Raw genomic sequence first — 26,729 nt, 5'->3', positions numbered from 1 at the left:
ACTTAACTGAAAGAGAACAATAGATTGTAACTCAGTAAAAAGACACCACATTTTCTAATAACAGTTAATCATACTACTATTACTTAAATTTGCATCTATTGCCAAAGATCTTCTAGATAGAATTCTTTGTTACATACCCTCCACTGTGTATCTGTCCCAGAAGGAAAATCTCTGCTTACTGACTTAATCATCTGTCTCTTAACTCCACATATAAAGAAGTATGAACTGGTTTAGGAATTGAGCTATCCAGTCACTCTGTGGAAGTGGCGAGTTGGTATGCCAAATTGATTCATTTATAATGTTGATATTTTATTACATATGGCTGACATTTTTTCTTAAGACCAGGACCCAGTCCCCATCACCAGCAGTTAGCACCAATCCTGAGAACTTCCAGGCCAGACAACCACCAGTATTGGAACTCAACTATACCTGCCAGCAGGCCACTAACCAAGACACAAAGCAGGGCCTGCAGGCAGCCAGGACAGGAGTCAGCCCTGCCTACCAACATGCTCCAGCAGTCGGCACTGACACAACAGAAAGGCCTGCTCACTGCTCACAGGGGGGATCTGCAAGAATGATATGGTGACCAGAGGGAGGTAGGCTACTGGGCTCCATAGGATGTCTCCAACATAAAGTCACTTCTCCAAGACTGAGAAACATAACAAACCTACCTAAACATAAAAACAAGCACAGAGAATTAAACAAAATAAAGAGAAGAATCAGTTCCACATGAAGTAGTAAGACAAAACCTCAGGAAAAAAAAAATGAACTGGAATACAGAACAGTACCAAGGAGAATTCAAGACTACCAATGATCATAAAAATGCTCAACAAATTCAGGAGAGGATGTACGAATGCCATGAGAAGTTTATAAAGACAGAGAAATATAAAGAAGAACCAAACAAATCTTAAGAATATAAAAACTGAAATTTAAAACTCACTAGAAGGACTTACTGGTAGATTAGATGATAAAGAGGAACAAATCAACAAATTAGAAGACTGGTAGTGAAAAACATCCATGATGAATAGAACAAAAGGAAAAAACGTTTTTTAAATAGAGGACATTTTAAAGAGACTACTGGAACAACACTGAGTGTACCAACACTTATACAAGAAGAAAAAAGGAGAGATAAACAGGCAGAGAAATTCACTGAAGAAATAAGCTCCAAACTTTCCCAACCTGGAAAAGGAAACATATATCCAGGACTAAAAGCACAGCCTCTGAAACAAGATGAACCCAAAGAGGTCCACAAGAAGATACACTGTAATTGACATGGTAGCTCAAGATGGCAGTGTACAAGGTCATGTGCTTATCCCTTCTCACAAAATATCAAAATCACAACTAATTGCTGAACAACCACTGACAAAATATGCTGGAACATACCAAAAAAAAGAGATACGTACATCTAAGGACAAAGAGGAATTCACAATGAGATGGTAATAGGGGAGCAACTATGATAAAATCAACCATATCTGCCAAGTAGGCGATGGACAAACTGGAAAATAATTATACCACAGAAGTTATTCCATAAGAGTGAAAGTCTTAAGTCCCGTGTCAGGTTATCCAGCATGGGGGTATGGCATGGGTGGAGGAGCCCCAGGAGAATCTAGCTTTGAAAGGCAGTGGGGTTTAATCACAGAAATTCCACAGGAATTGGTGCTTTCAAACTGTGTTGCTGGAGAAAACTTTGAGAGTCCCTTGGACAGCCAAGGAGATCAAACCTGTCAATTCTAAAAGAAATCAACCTTGAATATTCATTGGAAGGACTGAGGCTGTAGCTGAAACTCCAATACTTTGGCTACCTGATGCGAAGAGCTGACTCACTGGAAAAGACCCTGATGCTGGGAAAGATTGAGGGCAGGAGTAGAAGGGGGCAACAGAGGATGAAATGGTTGGATGGCATCACTGACTCAATGGATATGAGCTTGAACAAACTCTGGGAGGTAGTGAAGGACAGCAAAGCCTGGCATGCTGCAGTTCACGTGGTTGCAAAGAGCAGGACATGACAGCAACTGAACAGCAACTTCCCAGTACTGGATGGTCTCCTGTTGGTGGAAGGTGACTGTGCCCTCACTCCAGGGACAAAGAACGAATAGACGTACTTTGGGGGAGTATCCATTGGTGGGAGTCCTCTTGAAGGTCACAATCTCTTCCTCAAGACCTAGACCAAGTCATCAGCCTGTAGGCTCCAGCACTGAGATATCTCAGGCCAAACAACCAATAGGGTGGGAATGCAGCCCAACCCATCAGCAGAAAGCCTGCTTATGATTTTTCCTGATCATGTCCCTGACCACCAGAGGCAGAAGAATCAGCTTCCATCAGTGGGAAGGAACCAGTCCCTCCCACTAGGAAGCATTCCCAAGCCTCTTGCTCACCCTCATCCACCAGAAGGCAGACAGCATAAGGAAGAAAATCTACAATCCTGTAGCCTGTGGAAATGAGATAGCAGATGAATATGCCCTAGATGAAGGAACAGAATAAAAATCTGAGGAAAAGCTAGATGAAAGGGAGATAGGCAATCTACTTGAAAAAGAATTCAGAGTAATGATAATAAAGATGATCCAAGATCTCAGAAAAAGAAGGAATGCACAGATTGAGAATATAGAAGAAATGATTAATAAAGATTTAGAAGAACTAAAAAGCAAGCAAATATAGATGAATAATACAATAACTGAAATGAAAAATACACTAGAAGGAGTCAATAGCAGAATGACTAAGTCAGAAGAATTGTTAAGTAAGCTGGAGGACAAAATGATGGAAATCACTGCTGCAGAAGAGAATAAAGAAAAAAAGAATGAAAAGAAATGAAGACAGTATATGAGATCTCTGGGACATTAAATGCACCCAACATTTGCATTATATGGGTCCCAGAAGGAGAAGAGGGAGAGAAAGGACCTGAGAAAATATTTGAAGAGATAATAGCTAAAACTTCTTTAATATGGAAAAAGAAACAGTCACCCAAGTCCAGGAAGAACAGAGAGACTCAGGCAGGTTAAACCCAAGGAGTAACATGCAGAGACAAAGAGTGATCAAATTGACAAAAATTAAAAGGAAAGAAAAAAATATTAAGAAACAAGGGAAAAGCAAGAAATAACATACAAAAGAATTCAGGTAAGGTTATCAACTGATTTCTCAGCACAAAATCTGCAGACCTGAAAAGAGTGGCACGATATATTTAATGTGATGAAAGGCAAGAACCTACAACCAAAAGTACTCTACTCAGCACAGCTCTTATTCAGGTTCAATGGAGAAATCAACAGCTTGGCGAACAAGCAAAAGTGAAGAGAATTCATCACCACCAGACCAGCGTCACAACAAATGCTGAAGGAACTTCTTTAAATGTAAAATAAAAAGCTACTACCTGAAAAAAGTGAATTATGAATGAAAAATGATGTAAAAGTAAACACACAGTAAAGGTAGAAAATCATCTGCACACAAAAAGGATATCAAAACCAGCAATTTTGAGGACAGCACAAATGGAAGATATTGGGAATACATTTGAAATTAAAAGAACAGAAATTTAAAACAATCTTGTTTGTATATTGACCTCTATAACAAAACCTCAGGGTAAGCACACATTGAAAACCTATAAGAGATACATACACAAAAAAGAAAAAGGAATCCAACCACAACACAGAAATTAGTCAGCAAATCATAAGACAAGTGAATAAAAGAAGAAGGGAAGAAGAAAGACTAAAAAAACAACAAAATGGCAATCAGAACATATATACAATAATAATCTTAAATGAAGACAGATTAAATGCTTCAACCAAAAGACATAGACTGACTCAATGGATTAAAAAAAAACCAAACACCTCACATATATATTGCCTACAGAAGAACCACTTCAGATACAGGGACACATACAGACTGAAAGTGGGAGGATGGAAAGGGAAATTTCATACAAATGGAAATCAAAAGAAGCCTAGAGTAGCAATACATATATTAGACAAAATAGACAAGGGACAAGGAAGGACATTGCATAATGATCAGTGAATCATCCAAGGAGATGTAACAATTTATAGGAGCACTCACATTAGGAGCACCTCAATATAATAAGGTAAACACTAAAAATCATAAAAGGAGAAATCTAAAGTAACTCAATAATAGTGTGGCAATTTAAACCTTCCTCACATGTATCAATAGACACATTGTCCAGACACAAAATCATAAAGGAAATGCAGGCCCTAAATGATACGTTAGATTAGATGGACTTAATTGATATTGATAGAGCATTTCATCTGAAAGCCGCAGAGTACTCATTCTTCTCAAGAAGAAGGGAACATTCTTCTGGAATGCACATGGAACATTCTCCAGGATTCAATACTGGGCCACAAAGCAAGCCTCAGTAAATTTAAGAAAACTGAAATCAAATTTTTTACCCTACCACAATGCTGAGATTAGAAATCAACTATAAGAAAAAAATCTGTAAGAAACTCAAACATACGGAAGCTAAAGCAATGTGCTTGTAAAGAACCAATGGATCACTGAAGAAATCAAAGAGGAAATAAAACTATACACAGAGACAGGTGAAAATGACAGCATGACAACCCAAAACCTATGGAACACAGCAAAAGCAGTTCCAAGAGGAAAGTTTATATCAATATAATCTTATAACAAGAAACAAGAAAAATCACATATAACCTAACCTTACACCTAAAGTAACTAAAGAAAGAAGAACAAACAAAATAGAAAGCTATTAGGAGGAAATAAATCATAAAGATCAGAGAAGAAATAAATAAAATCGACATGAACAAAACAATAGAAAAGATAAATGAAAGTAAAAGCTGGTTCATTCAAAGCATAAACAAAATTGACAAACCTTTGGCCAGGTTTATCAAGAAAAAAAGGGAGAATGTTCAAATCAATAAAATTAGAATCGAAAAAGGAGAAGTTACAGTGAGCACCACAGACAAGCAAAGGATCATAAAGAACTACTACAAGCAACTGTATGCCAATAAAATGGACAAACTTGAAGAAATGGACAAATTCTTAGAAGGGCATTATAAAAATCTCCCAAGACTAAACCAGGAAGACTTGGAAAATATAAAGAGGCCAACTACCAGTACTGAAATTGAAAGTGTGATTTAAAAAAGAGACAGGGACTTTGGGATGGACATATACACACTGCTGTATTTAAAATTGATAATCAAAAAGGACCTACTGTATAGCACATGGAACTCTGCTCTATGTTATGTAGTGGTCTGGGTGGGAAAGGAGACTGGGGGAGAATGGATACACGTGTACATGACTGCATGCATTCTGTGAGATCACTATCACTCTCATACAAAAAACAGATAGTGACACCACAAAAAGAAAATAACAGGCCAATATCCCCTTTGAGTATACATAAAAGTACTCAACAAAATACTAGCAATTTGAGTCTAATAATACTTTAAAAGGAGCATTCACCATAATTAAGTGGGATTTATCCCAGGGATGCAAGGATTTTTCATTTTCCACAAATCAATCAGTGTGATACACCACATTAAATAATTGAAGAATAAAAACCATATGATTATTTCAATACATGCAGAAAAAGGTTTTGACAAAATTCAACACACATTTATGATAAAAATGTGTACAGAATGTGAGCATAAGAGGGAATATAGCTCAACGTAATATAGGCCATATATGACAAATTTACAGCTAACATTATACTCTATGGTGAAAAGCTGAAAGCATTTCTTCTAAGATCAGGAACCATTTAGGATGACCACTTTTTTCGCTTTTATTCAACATAATTTTGAAGTGTTAGCTATAAGACAACAACAAAAAAATCCAAATTGGAAAAGAAGAAGCAAATCTGTCATTGTTTGCAGAAGACATGATACTATACATACATACATAGAGAACCCTAAAGAAAACCAGAAATCTAACAGAATTCACCAATGAATGTGGTAAAGACGCAGGATACAAAGTTAATACAAAGAAATTTCTTGTGTTTCTACACAGTAATAATGAACCATCAGAAAGAGAAGTTAAAAAAAAAATACCATTGTGAAGTAAGTCAGACAAAATGGCCATTTACCATCACATCAAAAAGAAGGATACCTAGTTATAAACCTACCTAAAGAGACAAAAGACTTGTACAATGAAAACTGTAAGATGCTGATGAAAGAAACTGAAGATGACAGATACATGTAAATAGAACATATTTGTTCTATTAAAATATATTATGTTAAACAAAAATATATTATGTTTTTGGATTGGAAGAATCACCATTTTAAAAATGCCTTTACTACTCAAAAGACAATCTAAAGATTTGGTGCAATCCCTATCAAATTATCAATGACATTTTTAACAGAACTGGAACAAAAAAATGTTAAAATTTGCATGGATACACAAAAGATTCTGGATAGCAAAAGCAATCTTGAAAAGCGGCATTGAAGGAATCAGGTTCCATGACTTCACTCTATATATTATAAAGCTACAGTCATGAAAACACTATGATAATGGCACAAAAGCAGAAATATAGATTAATGGAACAGGATATAAAGCCCAGAAATAAACTCAGTCACCTATGGTGAATTATTCTATGGGAAAGAAGGCAAAGCTATACAATGGAGGAAAGAGTCTCTTCAACCAGTGATGCTGGGAAAACTATATAGCTACATGTAAAAAAGAAGAAACTAGAACACACCCTAACATCACACACAAAAATACACTCGAAATGGATTAAAGATCTAAACGTATAAAATCGGATATTATGAAACTGATAAGAAAACATACATAGATCACTCTTTGATATAAATCATAGCAATACCTTTTTGGATCCATCCCCTACAGTAATGAGACTAGAAACAAAAATAAGCAAATAATTAAACTCAAAAGTTTTTCCACAGCTAAGGAAACCATAGAGAAAATGAAAAGACAACCCTTAGTATGGGAGAAAATATTTGCAAATGAAGCAAATGACAAAGGATCAGTCTCCAAAATTTACAAACATAGTTCATGCAAGTCGATATAAAACAAAACCAAAAAGAACATTAAAAAAATGGGCAGAATAATTAAATAGACATTTATCTAAAGAAGACTTATCAATAGCTAAGAGGCATATAAGATGATGTTCAATATCACTAATTACTGGAGAAATGAAAATCAAATCTACAATGAGATATTACCTCACACTGGTCAGAATCACCATCATCAAAAAATCTACAAACAATAAATGGCGGAGTGGGTATGAAGAAAAGGAACCATCTTACACTGTCACTGGGGATATGAATTGGTACGGCTACAATGGAGAACAATATACATGTTCCTCAAAAAAATAGCCATAGAGCTACCATATGATTTAGCAACTCCACTGCTGGGCATATATCCAGCAAAAAACATGGTTTTAAAGGTACACGCACGCCAATGTTCATTGAAGTGCTGTTTACAAAAGCCAAGACATGGAAACAATCTAAATGTTCATAGACAGATGAATGGATAGAGAAGATATGGTACAAAAATACAATAAAATATGACTCAGCCATTAAAAAGGATGAAATAATGTCATCTGCAGCAACATGTATGAACCTTGAGATTATCATACTAAGCAAACTAGGTCAGACAGAAAGACAAATATTATATGATACCTCTTATATGTGGAATCTGAAAAAAAAATACAAATAAACTTATTTACTATACTTTTTTTTTCAGCCAAATCATGTTACAGGTGGAATCCTAATTCCCCAGTCAGAGATCTAGTCTGTACTTGCTGCATTGGAAGGCAAATTCTTAATCACTGTACTGTCACAGATGGCCCTACAAATGAACTTATTTAAAAAACAGAAACACAGAGAAAGAACATATGGTTACCAGAAGAGAAGGGTGTCAGGGAGAGAAAGATTGGGAGTTTGGGATTGACGAGTACACACTGCTATATTTAAAATAGGTAATAGGGAACTCTGTGGGATATTCTGTAATAAAATGGGAAAAGAATTTGAAAAAGAATAGATTCATGTATACATATAATGAAATCACTTTGCTATACAACTGAAACTAATACAACATTGTTAATCAACACTACACCAATACAAAATAATTTTTTTTAATGAGAAAAAATTAAAGATAAGGAGAGAATCTTAGAAACAGCAAAAGGAAAGCTACTAGTTGCATACAAGGGAACTCTGTAAAAATATCAATTAACTTTTCAGCAGAAACGTGGCAGACCAGAAGGGAGTGGAATGATATATATAAAGTGATAAAAGGAAGAAAATTACAACCAAGTATATTCTGTCTGGCAAGGCTCAATTCAGATTTCAAGGAGAGAATTTTACAGGCAATTGAAGCTAAGAAAGTTTATCACATCAAAAATGATTTTACAAAAAAAAATGTTAAATGGAAAATAAAAGACCACAACTAGAAATATGAAAATTATGAAAGGAAAATTTTGTTGGTAACAGCATATATACACTAAAGGTAATTAGATCAAGCACTAATAAAATCATTAGGAAGATTAAAAGACAAAAGTGGTGAAATCAACTATACTCAAAACAAGTACTGATGAGACAGATATGAAACAAAATGATATAAAGTATGATGTCAAGATCTTAAACAAGGCAGGGTGAGGAGTAAAATGAATGTATGTGATTGTTAGAATGCATTTGAACTTAAAACTATCATTTAAAAATAATCATTTACATATGAATATATATAGTCACGGAGAAGGCAATGGCAACCCACTCCAGTACTCTTGCCTGGAAAATCCCATGGACGGAGGAGCCTGGTAGGCTGAAGTCCATGGGGTCGCTAAGAGTCAGACTCGACTGAGCGACTTCACTTTCACTTCTCACTTTCATGCACTGGAGAAGGAAATGGCAACCCACTCCAGTGTTCTTGCCTGGAGAATCCCAGGGACGGGGGAGCCTGGTGGGCTGCCGTCTACAGGGTCGCACAGAGTCGGACACGACTGAAGTGACTTAGCAGCATATATAGTCGCACACCAAAAAATTATCATTCAGTTCAGTCGCTCAGTCGTGTCCGACTCTTTGCGACCCCATGAATCGCAGCGCGCCAGGCCTCCCTGTCCAAAAACACACAAAAAAGAAACAGGAATTCAAATATAACACAATATAGCCATCAAATCACAAGATAGCAAAATAAAAGAAACAAAAAAGAACAACAAAACCAAATAGAGAACAATGAACAAAATGACAGTAAGTATATATCTACAAATGATTTTACTTTTTCTTTCTTTCATTTTTTCTTTCCTTTCTTTCTCTCTCTCTTCCTTCCCTCACTTCCTCTTTCTCTTGCTTGCTTGCTTTCTTTGATTTTGTTTAAATTGGTATTTAAATGTTTTATAATATTTTGTTAGTTCCTGCTGTACACTGAAGTGAATCAGCTATATGTATACGTATATCTCTTGCTCTTAGTCCTTCCTCCTCCCTTGCCCCATCCCACCCATCTAGGTCAACAACAGAACACCGGGCTGAGCTTCCTGTGCTTTATAGCAGGTTCCAACTAGCTACCTATTTTATCAATACAAATGGTACTGTATATATGAAAATCCTAATCTCCCAATTTGTTCTACCTTCCCATTCACTTCTGTATCCACATTTCCATTCTGCACATCTGTATCTCTATTCCTGCCCTGAAATAGTTTCATCTGTATCATTTTTCTAGATTCCACATATATGTGTTAATAAACAATATTTGTTCCTCTCTCTATGACTTACTCTGCCTGATAAACTTTAGGTTTATCCCACATCTCTACAAAGGACCCTATTTCATTCCCTTTAGTGGCTAATATTTCACTGTATACATGTACCACATCTTTAGGGCTTCTCAGGTGGCTCAGTGGTAAAGAATCTGTCTGACAATGCAGGGAATGCAGATGTGGCTTGATTCCCTGGTCAGGAAAATCCCCTGGTGGAGGAAATGGCAACCCACTCCAGTATTCTTGCCTGGAAAATCCCATGGACAGATGAGCCTGGTGGGTTACATTCTGTAAGTTTCACAAAGAACTGGACAGGACTGAGTGAGCACACACAAACATTTTATTCCATTCATCTGTCATTGTACATTTAGGTTGTTTCCATGTGCTGGGTAAATTGTGCTTCAGTGAACACTGGGGTGCATGTGACCTTTTGAATTATGGTTTTCTCAGGTGTGTGTCCAGAAGAGGGATTTCTGGGTCATATGGTAGTTTTTAGCTTTTTAAGGGAACTCCATATTGTTCTCCACAGTGGCTGTATCAATTTATAATCCCTCCAACAATACAAGAAGGTACTCTTTACTCCACATTCTCTCCAGCATTTATTGTTTGTAGATTTTATGATGATGGTCTTTCTCACCAGTGTAAGGGGATACTTCATTGTAGACTTTGTTTGCAATTCTCTAATAATTAGTAAGCCTGAGTATCTTTTCATATGCCTCTTTGGCATCTGTATGTCTTCTTTGGAGAGATATTTAGTTCTTCTTTCCAGTTTTAGATTGGGTTGCTTGGTTTTTTGATATTGAGTTCCATGAGCTATTTGTATATTTTGAAGTTTAATCTTTTGTCCATTGCTTCATTTGCAAATATCTTCTCCTATCCTGAGGGCTGTCTTTTCATCTTGTTTATGGTTTCCTTTGTTGTGCAAACCTTTTAATAACGTTACATTTGTTTATTTGTGTTTTTAATTCATTACTCTAAAAGGTAGGTGTAAAAATATCTTGATATGGTTTAGGTCAAAGAGTGATTTTCTTGTTTTCCTCTAAGAGTTTTACAGTGTCTGGTCTTACATTTAGCTAATTAATCCATTTTGAATTTATGCTTGTGAATGGTCTTAGGTAATGTTCTAATTTCATTCTTTCACATGTGGCTGTCCAACTTTTCCAACACCACTTGCTGAAGAGACTGTCTTTTCTCCATTATATATTCTTGCCTCCTTTGTCAAAGATAAGGTGTCCATAGGTGCATTCATTTATCTCTGGGCTTTCTATCCTTGTACCATTAATCTATATTTCTGTTTTTGTGCTAATACTATAGTGTCTTGATTATTGTGGCTTTGCAGTATAGTTTGAAGTCAAGGAGCCTGATTCCTCCAGTTCTGTTTTCCTTTCTCAAGATTGCTTTGGCTATTTGGGGTCTTTTGTGTTTCCATACAAATCAACTTTTTTTGTTGTTGTTGTTCTAGCTCTGAGAAGAATGCAACTGGTAATTTGATAGGGATTGCATTGAATCTGCTTTGAGCAGTATATTCATTTTCACAATATTTATTCTTCCAATTGAAGACTGTGGTATATTTATTCATCTGGTTTCATCATTGTATGATACCTTTTTACCCACTTTCTGGAGAGTTTGTTTTGTAAATGGAAGTTGAAGTATGGCAAGTTTTTTCTGCACCTATTGGGAAAGGGATATGGTTTTTATTATTCAATTTTTTAATGGGGTGTATCACACTGATTGCTTGGCAGATACTGAAAAATCCTTGCATCCATGGGATAATTCTATTAATCATGCTTTATGGTCATTTTCATGTATTGCTTGATTTGGCTGCTAATATTTTGTTGAGGATGTGTATACCTATTTTAATCCCTGATATAGGCCATTAATTTTCTTTTTTTCTGTGTTATCTTTTCTGGATTTGGTATCAGGGTGAAACTGACCTCACAAAAGAGTTGAGGAGCATTCTATTCTCTGAAATTTTGTGAAAAGTTTGAGAAGGATAGATGTTAACTTCTCTCAAAATTTTTGCTAGAATTCAGCTGTGAAGTAATCTGGTCCTGGACTTAGTTTGTGGGGAGTGTTTTGATTACTGATCCAATTTCATACTGGTCTGCATCAACGGTCTCTTTATATTTTCCACTTTTTTTCCTGGTTCAATATTGGGAGAAAGCAAATTCTAAGAAGTTGTCTATTTCTTCTAGGTTGTTCATTTTATTGGCAAATAGTTGTTCACAATAAATGCCATATATGGTGAACTCACAGCTAACATCATACTTCACAATGAAAAAGTAAAATCATTCCCTCTTTGATCAGAAACAAAAGGATTCCCACTGTCACCACATTTGTTCAACATAGTTTTGTAAGTCCTGGCCACAGCAATCAGAAAAGAATGTGAATAACATGAATCCTAATTGCAAAGGATAAACTACATGTTTCACTGTTTGAAGATAATATGATACTATGCATAAAAAATTGTAAATATACCACCAGAAAACTTAGGGTGAAGCAACGAATTTGGTAACATTGCAGGATATAAAGTTAATATAAAGAAATTTGTTGCTCTTCTATACAATAACAACAAACTATCAAAAAGAGAAATTAAAGAAACTACCTCATTTCCAATGGCATGAAAAAGAATAAACTACCAAGGAATAAATCTACTTAAGGAGGCAAAAGACTTGTACTTTGAAAACTATAAGACACTGAAGAAACTAACTTAAGATGACACCAACAGATGGAAAGATTTACTGCATTCATGATTTGGAAGAATTAATATTGTTTAAATGACAATAATGCCAAAGGCAATCCAAAGATTTAATGTGAACCCAAAGGTATTTTTCACAAAAGTAGAACAAGTAATTTTAAAATTTGTATGGAGACACAAAAGACTGAAAATCTTGTGAAATCTTATGAAATCAGAATAGAGTTGGAGGAATAACATTCAACTTTAAACTACAGTACAAAGGAACAATAATCAAAGCAGTATGGTACTGTCACAAGATCAGACACTTAGCTCAACAGAAGAGAGAACCCAGAAGGAAATACACACATTAGCAGTCATTTAATCTATGACAAAGGATATAAAAATATGCAATGGAGGAAATACAGTTTCTTCAATGAGTGGTGCTGGTAAAGTGGAAAGTTACATATAAAAAATGAGGCCAGACGTTTTCCTTACATCATATAAAAAATAAACTCAAAATGGAATAAAGACATAAATGAAAGACTAAATCTTCTAGAAGAAAATATGGACAGAACACCCTTTAACAAAAATCATAGCAATATTTTCTGGATTTGTCCCTGAAAGGAAAGGAAATAAAAGCAAAAATAAACAAATGGGACTTAGACTTAAAAAATTTTGCAAAGAAAACCATTGACAGAATGAAAAGACAAAATATTAGAGAAAATATTTTCTAATATAAGGGCTTAACATCCAAAATATATAAAGAGCTCATATAAATCAACATCAAAAAGACTCAACCAATTAAAAAATGGACCAAAGAACTATACAGACATTTTTTTTTCTGAAGAATATAGACAGATGGCCAACAAGTACATGAAAAGATGCTCAATATCATTATTCATTAGAGAAATACAAACTAAACCAGAGTGAGATACCACTTTACATCTGTCAAAATGGGTATCACGAAAAAGAGCACAAATAACAAATGTTGGTGGTTCGATGTTGAGCAAAAGGAACCCTCTTATACTGTTGGTGAGAATGTAAGTTGGTGCCCATCATGTGAAAAATAGTATGGTGTTCTCAAAAAAGGAAAAATAGAACTATTATATGATCCAGCAATTCCACTCATGCATGTATAACAAAAAACAAAATCACTAATGTGAAAAGATGCATGAGCTCCAATGTTCATAGCAGTATTATTTACAACTGCCAAGATATGGAAGCAAGCTGAGTGTCTTTCAATAGATGAATGGATAAAAAATGTAGCACCTATCTATAATGCAATACTGCACAGCCACAAAAAACAATGAAATTTTGCCATTTGTGACAACATAGATGGACTCAGAGTGCATTATGCTAAGTGAAATAAATCAGACAAAGAAAGACAAATAATGTATGATACCACTTATGTATGGAATCTTAAAAAATAAGTAGGGAATTCAACAAAAAGGAAAGAGACTCACAGATCCAGAGATCAAACTAGTGGTTATTGGGGAGTGGGGGAGAAGCGTCAGCATAGAGGCAGTGAATTATGAGGTAGAAACAATGACATATAAAATAAATAAGCTAAAAGGATATAGTATACAACACAGTAAGTATAGTCAATATTTTATAACTGTAAATAGAGTATAACCTTTAAAAATCATGAATTATTCTGTTGTACATCTGTAACTTTTATAATATTGTACATCAACTATACCTCAAAAAAGATGCAAATGGATACTAATTTCAATTAAAAAGACATAGAGTGGATCGATAAATTAAATTACAAGACTCATATATATGTGGCCTGCAAGAGACTCATTTCAGATTTAAAGAGACAGTCTGAAAGTTGATAGGATGGAAAATGGTATTTTATGTGAATGAAAACAAAACACACAAAAAAGGCTATGGTATGAATACATATATCAGACCAAAGATACTTTAAAACAAAATTATAAAGTGAGACAAAGAAGCACATCACATAATTTTAGGGGCTTATCCAACAAGAAGATGTAACAATTATAAATACATATTCTCCCAGCTGACAAGTTCCTAATAGATAAAGCAAATATTTACAAAAATTAGCCTCCAATTAAAATAAATTAATTAATTTAAAAAATCATCATGTTGTGCACCTTAAACATACACAATGTTGTATGTCAATTATATCTAAATAAAGTTTGGAAAAAAAATAATGGGAGCAGTTGAGAGTAACACAATAATAATAGAATTTACATTCCATTTATATTGACAGAGAGATGCAGAAAAACTATGAAAATACCCTGAACTTTAGAGCACATGGACTAATAGATACAAATTGAACATTACATCTAGATGCAGTAGAATATATGCTCTTTTCAAGATTTCATGGAATGTTCTTCAGCATAGATCACATGCTAGACCACAAAACAAATCTCAATAAATTTAAGACAATAATAATAATATCAAGTATCCTTTCTAGTCACAAAAAAATGAGGTTTGAAATCAACCATGAAAGAAAGAAAGGAAGGAAGACAGAAAGAAGGGAGGAAGCTAGGAAGAGGGAGAGAGGGAACAAGAGAGAGAAGGAAGGGAGGAAGGCAGGAAGGAAAGAAGATGGGAAAAATGCAAACATGTGGCACCTAAAAAATGTGCCAGAAACACTATGAACCAGTACAGCAGTGGTCTCAACTGGAGGCTTCCCTGTCCTTCCCCATCTCTTGGAGCTTGTTCAAACTCAAGTCCATTGAGTTGGTGATGCCATCCAACCATCTTATCTTCTGTTGTCCCCTTCTCCTGCCTTCAATCTTTCACAGCATCAGGATCTTTTCCAATGAGCTGGCTCTTTGCATCAGATGGCCAAAGTATTGGAGCTTTAGCTTCACATCAGTCCTTCCAATGAATATTCAGGGTTGATTTCCTTTAGGATTGACTGGTTCAATTGCCTTGCTGTCCAACAGACTCTCATGACTCTTTTCCAGCACCACAGTTTGAAAGCATCAGTTTTTCAATGCTCAATTCAGTTCAGTTGCTCAGTTGTGTCTGACTTTGAAACCCCATAGACTGCAGCATGCCAGGCCTCCCTGTCCATCACCAACACCCAGAGCTTGCTCAAACTCATGTCCATTGAGTCGGTGTTGCCATCCAACCATCTCATCCTCTGTTGTCCCCTTCTCCTCCCACCTTCAATCTTTCCCAGCATCAGGGACTTTTCCAAGGAGTCAGTTCTTCTCATCAGGTGGTCAAAGCATTGGAGTTTCAGCTTCAGCATTAGTGCTTCCAATGACTATTCAGCACTGATTTCCTTTAGGATTGACAGGTTGGATCTCCTTGCAGTCCAGGGGATTCTCAAGAGTCTTCAACACCACAGTTCAAAAGCATCAATTCTTCAGTGCTCAGCTTTTTTTATAGTCCAACTCTCACATCCATACATGACTACTGGAAAAACCATAGCCTTGACTAGACAGACATTTGTTGGCAAAGTAATGTGTCTTCTTTTTAATATGCTGTCTAGGTTGGTCATAGCTTTTCTTACAAGGAGCAAGTGTTTTTTAATTTCATGGCTGCAGTAACCATCTGCAGTGATTTTGGACCCCAAGAAAATAAAGTTTCTTATTGTTTCCATTGTTTTGCCATGAAGTGTTTGGACCAGATGCCATGATTTTTGTTTTTTGAATGATGAGTTTTAAGCCAGCTTTTTCACTCTCCTCTTTCACTTTCATCAAGAGGCTCTTTAGTTCTTCACTTTCTGCCGTAAGGGTGGTGTCATCTGCATCTCTGAGGTTATTGATATTTCTCCTGGCAATCTTAATTCCAGCTTGTTCTTCTTCCAGGCCAGCGTTTCTCATGATGTATTCTGCATATAAGTTAAATAAGCAGGGTGACAACATATAGTCTTGATGTACTCCTTTCCCGATTTGGAACCAGTCTTTATTAGAATTATACTTCCCAAGATCTATCTTGCATATACCTTTTAGTTAAGCACCAATGTGAAATGTTTATATAATTTTCTTTAAAATCTTATTGAAAATAAGAAAAATCTTTTTTCCTTGAAATACACAACTGAGAGAATATATAATCAAAGTGAGTGAAAGAATATGAAAATACAAAAAATTAAAATATTGTTGTATAAAGACTGGAGTGTTTTGTTAAATCAATCACATGGTAACCTGTTTGGCACACAATAATAATTTATTCTAAAATTAATAGAATTAATTGGATCATAAATAAATAAAAACAATTAGCATTTTTAAAAGTTTCAAGTAAGTGATAGGTAATGGAATAAGAAAATATACTGATCCCATCATTAAATATGTGTTTAGGGCACTAAAGATTAATTGCAGGCAAATTGAAGTCTATTGCTAGAAAAAGACTAATCAGAATATGTGAGGAAATTAAAATAAATCAGAAAAATATAAAGGTATATATAAAAGGCTCCTTGTAAATGAGTTATAATGACTCAGAAAACTTAATGAGTTATAATGACTCAGAAAACTTAAATTCTTGAATGAAGCACTGAACCAGGAATCACTGTTATTTCATACCATGATGACCTATAATTATGTGTATAAAACATCAAATACATTTAACAAATATTACTTTCAAAAGCGACATACAAGAGACTGATAGCATTTAGATAGCATTTTACAGACTTATTTATTTATAAGTATTATCACTTTATTTATTTTTTTCTTTTCTTTTTTTTAAATATAAATTTACTTACTTTAATTGGAGGCTAATTACTTTACAATATTGTATTGGGTTTTCCATACATCAACATGAATCTGCCACAGGTGTACACTTGTTCTCCATCCTGAACCCCCCTCCCACCTCCCTCTCTGTACCATCCCTCTGGGTTTGAATCAGTTCTAATGAGGTGGATGAAACTGGAGCCTATTATACAGAGTGAAGTAAGCCAGAAAGAAAAACATCAATACAGTAAACTAATGCATATATATGGAATTTAGAAAGATGGTAACAATAACCCTGTATGTAAGACAGCAAAAGAGACACAGATGTATAGAAAAGTCTTATCACTTTTTAAAATGACTACATTTGATAAAATGCACAGTAATAAAAATGAAATTTTTGCTCTCTGTTCAAAGGACACTACAAGCCAGGATTTTATGACTGGAAGTTCACTAGTTCAACTGTTTCATCAAATCATTTTCTGGGAGATAGCAAATTACTCAGTGAGTCTTTTACAATCAGTCCTACATTGGAACCACATGGTTTTAAGGCAGAGCTGTCCCATTAATGCACCCTGAATTTCAAATTAAGCTACTAACTCAGCTGAAGCAACTGGAAGAATTTGAATCATTTTAAGGATACTACTACTGATTGCTCTGTAATCTAGACAAGTCAGTTTCTCAGCATTTCAGCTTTTCAATTGTTAAAATGAGGTTTAAATATTCTTCCCTCACATGATTTGAAGATATGGTAGGAATTATGGGAATGATTTTAGAAAAGTGGTATAACTGGTTGAAATTAAGTACATCAGATCAGATCAGATCAGATCAGTCGCTCAGTCGTGTCCGACTCTTTGCGACCCCCATGAATCGCAGCACGCCAGGCCTCCCTGTCCAACACCAACTCCCGGAGTTCACTGAGACTCACGTCCATCGAGTCAGTGATGCCATCCAGCCATCTCATCCTCTGATGTCCCCTTCTCCTCTTGCCCCAATCCCTCCCAGCATCAGAGTTAAAATAATCATACCAAGGTGATGCAATGTCTCTGTGTTCACAGGTCATTGTTAATGTGTTTTAATGTGTTTAGACTTTAAAAAACAGTACCAATGACTATAATTATTTTATTTTAAGATCAGGATACACATTTTAATGTCAGATGGCTGCTTGCTCAACAGCATTATCACATTTTTGTATGTCTCATAGATGCACAAGATATTTGCTACAGAATTAATTTCAAGTATATGTTTTCAGACAAATACAGCATCAGATTTCTAAATTAAAGATCACACAAATTCCTGAAGTTCCTAATCAGTGAATATTATTGTTGCTGTTAATCAGTCACTAAGTTGTGTCTGACTCTTTGCAATCCCATGTACTGCAGCATGTCAGGCTTCCCTGTCCTTTACCATCTCTCAGAGATTGCTCAAATTCATATCCACTGAGTCAGTGATGCTATCCCCATCTCATCCTTTGTCATTCTCTTACCTCCTGCCCTCAGTCTTTTCCAGCTGGTCAGCTCTTCACATCAGGTAGCTAAAGTATTGGATCTTCAGCTTCAGCCTCAGTCCTTCCAATGAATACTCAGGGTTAATTTCCTTCAGGATTGACATGTTTGATTTCCTTGCTGTCAAAGGGATTTTCAGGAGTCTTTTCCAGCATCACAATTGGAAAGCATCACTTCTTCAGTGCTCAGTCTACTTTATGGTCCAACTCTCACATCTGTACATGACTACTGGAAAAAGCAAAGCTTTGACATTAGGATCTTTGTTGGCAAAGTGATGTCTCTGATTTTTAATACACAGTCTAAATATGTCATAGTTCTTCTTCCAAGGAGCAAGCATATTTTAATTTCATGGCTGCCATCATTATCCACAGTGATTTTGGAGCACAAGATAATGAAATCTGCCACTTTCCCCCCATTTATTTGCCATGAAGTGATGGGACTGGATGCCATTAACTTAGTTTTTGAATGTGAGTTTTAAGTCCGGATTTTCACTCTGATCTTTCACCTTCACAAGAGGCTCTTTAGTTCCTCTTCACTTTCTGTCATTAGAGTGGTATCATCTGTATATCTGAGGTTGTTGATATTTCTACCAAGCAATCTTGATTTCAGCTTGTGCCTGATCCAGCCTGACACTTCGCATGATGTACTCTGCATCAAGTTAAATAAACATGGTGACAATATACAGCCTTGTCTTACTCCTTTACCAATTTTGAACCAGTCCATTGTTCTATGCTTGGCTTTAGCTGTCTTGACCTGCATACAGGTTTTTCAGGAAGCTGGTCTGGTATTTCCATCTCTTTAAAATTTTTCCACACTTTATTTTGATCCATGCAGTCAAAGGCTATAGCATAGTCAATGAAGCAGACGTTGATGCTTTTCTGGGAATCCCTTTCTTTTTCTATGATCCCTTGGATGTTGGCAATTTGATCTCTGTTTCTGCTGTCCTTAGTAAATTCAGTTTGTACATCTGGAAGTTCTCAGTTAACATACTGTTGAAGTCCAGCTTGAAAAATTTTGAGCATTACCTTCCTAGCATTGAAATGAGCACAACTGTACTGTAGTTTGAACATTCTTTGGTATTGCATTTCTTTTCGAATGGAATGAAAACTAACCCTTTCCAGCTCAGTGGCCATTGCTGAGTTTTCCAAATTTGCTGGCATATTGAGTGGAACACTTTAACAGCATCATCTTTTAGGACTTGAAATAGCTCTGCTGGAATTCCATCACTTCCACTAGCTTTGTTCATAGTAATGCTTCATAATGCCCACTACTTAAAACTCAACATTCACAAAACTAAGATCATGGCATCTGGTCCCATTACCTCATAGCAAATAGATGGTGAAACAATGAAAACAGTGAGAGATGTTATTTTTGGGGCTCCAAAATCACTGCAGATGGCGACTGCAGCCATGAAATTCAAAGACACTTGCTCCTTGGAAGAAAAGCTATGACCAACCTAGACAGCATATTAAAAAGCAGAGACATTACTTTGCCAACAAAGATCTGTCTAGTCAAGGCTATGGTTTTTCCAGTGGTCATGTATGGATGTGAGAGTCGGACTATAAAGAAAGCTGAGTGCTGAAGACTTGAAGTTTTTGAACTGTGGTGTTGGCAAAGACTCTTGAGTGTCCCTTGGACTGCAAGGAGATCCAGCCTGTCAATCCTAAAGGAAATCAGTCCTGAATATTCATTAGAAGGACTGATGCTGAAGCAGAATACTTTGGCCACCTGATGCAAAGAACTGACTCATAGGAAAAGACCCTGATGCTGGGAAAGATTGAAGGCGGGAAGAGAAGGGGACAACAGAGGATGAGATGGCTGGATGGCACCACCAACGTGATGGACATGAGCTTGAAAAGGCTCCAGGAGTTGGCGATGGACAGGGAAGCCTGCAGTGTTGCAGTCCGTGGGGTCACAAAGAATCGGACATGACTGAGTGACTGAACTGAACTGAATGCTCACTATAGTTCACACTCCAGTATATCTGGCTCTAAGTGAGTGATCATACCAGAGTGGTTATCCAGACCAACAAGGTCTTTTTTTCCTAGTTCTTCTGTGTATTCTTTCCACCTCTTCTTAATCTCTTCTGCTTCTGGTGAGTCTTTGCTGTTTCTGCCCTTTATTGTGGCCATCTTTGCATGAAATATTCCCTTGGTATCACCAATTGTCTTGAAGAGATCTCTAGTTTTGCCCATTCTGTTGTTTTTCTCTATTTCTTTGCATCATTCATATAAGAAGGCTTTCTTATCTCTCCTTTCTATTCTCCATAAATCTGCTTTCAGTTGGGAATATCTTTCCCTTTCTCTTTGCCTTTTACTTCTCTTCTCTTCTCAGCTATCAGTAAGGCCTCCTCTGATAATCACTTTGCCTTCTTGCATTTCTTTTTCTTTGGGATGCTTTTGGTCACAGGGTCTTGTAGAATATTACAAACCTCTATCCATAGTTCTTCATGAATCCTGTCCATCAGATCTAATACCTTGAATCTATTCATCACCTCTACTGTATAATCATAAGGTATTTTATTTAGGTCATACCCGAATAGCTTAGTGATTTTAGCTGCTTTATTCAAGAAAGCCTGAAGTTTGCAATAAGGAGCTCATGATCTGAGCAACAGTCAGCTCCAGGTCTTGATTTTATTGACTGTATGGAGTTTCTCTATCTTCAGCTGCATAGGACATAATCAATCTGATTTCAGTACTGCCCATCTCGTGATGTCCATGTGTAGAGTCATCTCTTGTGTTTTTGGAAGGGCATGTTTGCTATGCCCAGTGTGTTCTCTTGGCAAAACTTGTTAGCCTTTGTTCAGTTTCATTTTGTACTCCAAAACCAACCTTGCTTGTTACTCCAGGTTCTCTTGACTTCCTACTTTTGCATTCCAATCCCCTATGATGAAAAGGACATCTTTTTCTTTTTTTTTTTTTTAAGTTCTAGAAGGTCTTGTATATCTTCATAGAACTGTCTAGTGATTGGGGCACAGACTTGGATTCTTCTGATGTTGAATGGTTTGCATTGGAAACAAACCAAGATCATTCTGTCATTTTTGAGACTGCACCCAAGTACCACATTTTGGATTCTTTTGTTGACTATGAGGGATACTCCATTTCTTCTAAAGGATTCTTACAGTAGTTGATAAAATGGTCAAATTAATTAAATTTTCCCATTCCCTTCCATTTTAGTTCACTGATTCCTAAGATGTTGATGTTCACTCTTCCCATCTCCTGCTTGACCATGTCAAATTTTCCTTGATTCATGGACCTAACCTTCCAGGTTCCTACACAATATTAGAGTCTATAGGCTTTATGGTAGGTCTAAAGGCAATCTTCAAAGGGACTTATGCCAACCCGCACCTCCCAGAACTGCAGCTGTCAGTCCCCTTGTCCCTGCTGCAGGACATTGCTGATGCATGCCTCTGCCCGAGACCTTCAAACACTCACAGGAAGGAGAAGAAGAGCCCATGTCCTTCTACTCTGTCATCTCTGGGAGAAGCAAGAACTACAATCCCATAGCCTCCAGAATGAAAACCACAATCACAGGAAAGTAACCAAAATGATCACACAGATCACCGCCCTATGCAACTCAATGAAACTATGAGCCATGCCATGCAGGATTACCCAAGATGGATGGGTCATAGTGTAGAGTTCTGACAAAACAGGTTAACTGGTGAAGGGAACTGGAAATCACTCCAGTATTTTTTTCTCAAGAACCCCATGAACACTATGAAAAGGCAAAAGTTATGACAGTGGAAGATGAGCTCCCCTGGTTGGTAGGTGTCTAATATGCTACTGAAAAAGCAGGGTAGAAAGAATGAAGAGGCTGGGCCAAAGAGGAAATGATGCTCAGTTGTGGTTGTGTCTCGTGGTGAAAGCAAAGCCTGATGCTATATAGAACAATCAGGGAATATTATTAACACTTCAATTATATAATGCACCTTAGCAAATAAAACATAATATAAGCATGTAACACTATCACACATTTTTCACTTCAATTTTTGACTGAAATACTTTCTGGATTGAAACATCAAATTACTCTATTTACTTCTTATGATTAAACTTATAGACAAAATAATACATATGTCTGACCAGTTTTTCTCCACTTTATAAGGGAAAAACTCTCAACTTGTATCAAATTCAGAAAATCAAACTGATTTAAGAATAAGACAATTGATATAAAGTTAGTTATATCACTGTATATGAACTTTATTAAAACAGAAACCTCAAATAAATACAGCAAGGAGACCAACAGGGGGAGCTCTCCTGCCCTGTAACAATAGAAGAGCTCCAACAATATAAGAGCTTCCGAGGTGAGGTGGCTCAGTGATAAAGAATCTGCCTGCCAATGCAGGAGTTGTAGGAGATGCGGGTTGGATCTCTTAGTCAGGAAGGTCCCCCGAAGGAGGAACTAGCAACCCACTCCAGTATTCTTGCCAGGAGAATCTCATGGAAAGAGGAACCTGGCAGACGACAGCTCATGGGGTTGCAGAGTTGGACATGAATGAAGCAACTGAGCATGCACATACATGCAAAGCAGAAGAAACTTCCTCTTCCTTCTTGGCAAGGACTCAGAAAATCAAAAGCCATAGACTCTTTCATTGTTATGGCCCTCCCAACTCCCTTTTCTCTATAAATCAGCACCTTCACTTGCCTGCAGGGACTTGCACATGAGTTGTCCTGGTCACAGTCTCTGAATTGAGATTCTATACTAATCAAAGATAAAGCCTTCTTTGGTCAAGGAATATTTGGCAGCTTATTTGTTTCAGGTCAATAATTTTATTACACTCTACAGAGTGCTATCCAATATGACAACTGACAACCAGATGTTGCTATAGGGCACTTGAATTGTAGCCAGTCTCAATTGAGATGTACCATAAGCATGAAATACCATATCAGATTTCAAAGACTTAGTATAAAAATTTAAAATTTTCTCTGTAATAAGTTGATATTGATTGCATAATTAAAAACATTTTGCACATATAAAATTAAATATTACATCAATTTCACTGGTTGAGTTTTACTTGTTAATGCTGACACTAGAAAATTAATATGTACATAAGTTTCATTGGTTTAGTTTTACTTCTGTGCAAGGGAGTTATTTCCTGCTGTATCAATCAACAAGGATGTCATAGCCATCAGGGATTCCCACCCTCCAAATGTGAATTTCTAAGCCCAGGAATAACAATATCTGTTATCTGGAAGCCATCAGCCAACTCCCATGGTGAGCACTGGCCCCAGCTAGCTGAGATGCATATGAAAGGAAAGATTTCAGCAAGCCTAGACTCTTGCATCTTCCCAAACATAGAAAAGCACTAAGTTCCTTGAGATTTCTGGTTTTCCTTAATTAACAATCATCTCCTGATGTTCAAACTATCTGCCCCTTGTTATAAGCTTCTATATAAACGTACTCTTCTCCCTCCACCTCCTTGGAGCAGTTATCTCAGGATTACTTGAGATGATGTTTCTCAGGCTTGAAGTCCTAAAAATTCCCACCAAGTAAAACATAACTCCTAACTTCTAAACTGTAACTATTTTTTTTACACTGACACTTGTTAATGCTGCCACTAGAAAATTTGAAATACATGTCACTAACATTGTATTTCCAGTGATCAAAACTAAGTTGAGCTGTCAAAAAGGGAAAAAAAAAAAAAAAATGATGGAATCCACCAAGCAAATACTCTTCCTTAAAAAGAGGAATCAAAAGCACTGATATACACTTAGATATACAATTTAAATAATGATACACCTATAGTATTTGAGGACTGGAAAAGGTCAGTTTTCATTCCAATCCCAAAGAAAGGCAATGCCAAAGAATTCTCAAACTACCACACAATTGCACTCATCTCACACGCTAGTAAAGTAATGCTCAAAATTCTCCACGCCAGGCTTCAGCAATACGTGAACTGTGAACTTCCAGATGTTCAAACTGGTTTTAGAAAAAGTAGAGGAACCAGAGATCAAATTGCCAACATCCACTGGATCATCAAAAAAGCATGAGAGTTCCAGAAAAACATCTATTTCTGCTTTATTGACTATGCCAAAGCCTTTGACTGTGTGGATCACAAGAAACTGTGGAAAATTTTGAAAGAGATGGGAATAGCAGACCACCTGACCTGCTTCTTGAGAAACCTATATGCAGGTCAGGAAGCAACAGTTAGAACTGGACATGGAACAACCGACTGGTTCCAAATAGGAAAAGGAGTACATCAAGGCTGTATATTGTCAACCTGATTATTTAACTTCTATTCAGAGTACATCATGAGAAATGTTGGGCTGGAAGAAGCAGAAGCTGGAATCAAGATTGCCGGGAGCAATATCAATCACCTCAGATATGCAGATGACACCACCCTTATGGCAGAAAGTGAAGAGGAACTAAAAACCTCTTGAAAGAGGAGAGTGAAAGTGAAAGAGTAGAGTGAAAAAGTTGGCTTAAAGTTCAGCATACAGAAAACGAAGATCATGGCATCTGGTCCCATCACTTCATGGGAAATAGATGAGGAAACAGTGGAAACAGTGTCAGACTTTATTTTTTTGGGCTCCAAAATCACTGCAGATGGTAACTGCAGCCATGAAATTAAAAGATGTTTACTCCTTGGAAGAAAAGTTATGACCAACCTAGATAGCATATTGAAAAGCAGAGACATTACTTTGCCAACAAAGGCCCGTCTAGTCAAGGCTATGGTTTTTCCAGTGGTCATGTATGGATGCGAGAGTTGGACTGTGAAGAAAGCTGAGCGCTGAAGAATTGATGCTTTTGAACTGTAGTGTTAGAGATGACTCTTGAGAGTCCCTTGGACTGCAAGGAGATCTAACCAGTCCATTCTGAAGGAGATCAGCCCTGGGATTTCTTTGGAAGGAATGGCGCTAAAGCTGAAACTCCAGTACTCTGGCCACCTCATGCGAAGAGTTGACTCATTGGAAAAGACTCTGATGCTGGGAGGGATTGGGGGCAGGAGCAAAAGAGGATGACAGAGGATGAGATGGCTGGATGGCATCACTGACTCGATGGACGTGAGTCTGAGTGAACTCCGGGAGTCGGTGATGGACAGGGAGGCCTGGCATGCTGAGATTCATGGGGTTGCAAAGAGTCGGACATGACTGAGTGACTGATCTGATCTGAAGCATGAAAATAACATCAAACTCATACATCTCCATCGAACTCTTGTGTGGCCAGGTGCACTGTAAATAGGTATTATTTTGAAAGGAACCTTTTTTTTTTTCTGAGCAATAGGTCACAACAGTGGGCTTAGGTGTGCTCTGTCACTTCAGTCATGTCCAACTCTGTGTGGCCCTATGAACTGTAGCCTGCCAGGCTCCTCTGTCCACAGGATTCTCTAGGCAAGAATACTGGGGGTTGCCATGGACTTCTCCAGGGGATCTTCCCAACCCAGGGATCGAACCTGGATCTCTTATGTCTCCTGCATTGTCAGGCAGGTTCTTTACCACTAGCACCACCTGGGAAGCCCATGGGCTTAAATACTCAGCATTTGAAAAGGAACGCATTTGAGTCAGTTCTAATGAGGTGGATGAACCTAGAGCCTATCACACAGAGTGAAATAAGTCAGAAAGACAAAACAAATATTGTATATTAATGCATATATGTAGAATCTAGAAAGACTACTGATGAACCTATATGCAGAGCAGTAATGGAGGCCTAAAGATAGAGAACAGACTTAACGGACACAGGGCTGGGGTGTGGAAGGAGAGGATGCGTTGTAAGGAGAGAGTAACATGGAAACATATGTATTACTATATGTAAAATAGATAGCCAATGGGAATTTGCTATATGACTCAGGGAACTGAAACCAGGGCTTTGTAACAGAGACGTCGGATGGACAGGGAGGCGGGAGGAAGGCTCAAGGGAGAGGGGACATAGGTTTAGCTATGGCTGATTCATATTGATATTTGGCAGAAACCAATACAATATTGTAAAGCAATTATCCTTCAATTAAAAATAGATAAATTTAAAAACACACCTCAATATCAGTCTTACTTAAAACATTAGAAATAGTGAGAATATATCTAAAGAAAAAACAGTGGTGTGTTCCTCTCTTACTTATTAACATGTTGCGCTATGCAGAGGGAAACCATAATTTCAGAACTCTGCTTACTTATTTTTATTGGCAATTAGCAGACATAATTCTAGAGTTTTGTTTTATTGTTTGTTTGTGAGGTATGTGCTCCTTTTTTGTGGAAGGGGAGCTCAGATGTGTTCCCATGGATGATGTGCGGTAGAAAGGTTATAGAAATCTTCAGAGA

The 26,729-nt window shown here is 36.8% G+C and overlaps 1 protein-coding gene across 2 annotated transcripts in view; it reads right to left on the bottom strand.

The window, feature by feature from the left end:
• CPNE8 (copine 8) overlaps positions 1-26,729 on the bottom strand; it is a 280,044-nt gene that overhangs the window by 97,231 nt on the left and 156,084 nt on the right. The gene's annotated exons all lie outside the window — the stretch shown is intronic.

The sequence above is a fragment of the Bos indicus genome, chromosome 5, assembly GCF_029378745.1.
Source record: "Bos indicus isolate NIAB-ARS_2022 breed Sahiwal x Tharparkar chromosome 5, NIAB-ARS_B.indTharparkar_mat_pri_1.0, whole genome shotgun sequence".
In the NCBI taxonomy this organism is placed as follows: domain Eukaryota; kingdom Metazoa; phylum Chordata; class Mammalia; order Artiodactyla; family Bovidae; genus Bos; species Bos indicus.
The sequence above is the reverse complement of the archived record's forward strand: the minus strand, read 5'-3'. Positions and strand labels throughout refer to the sequence as shown.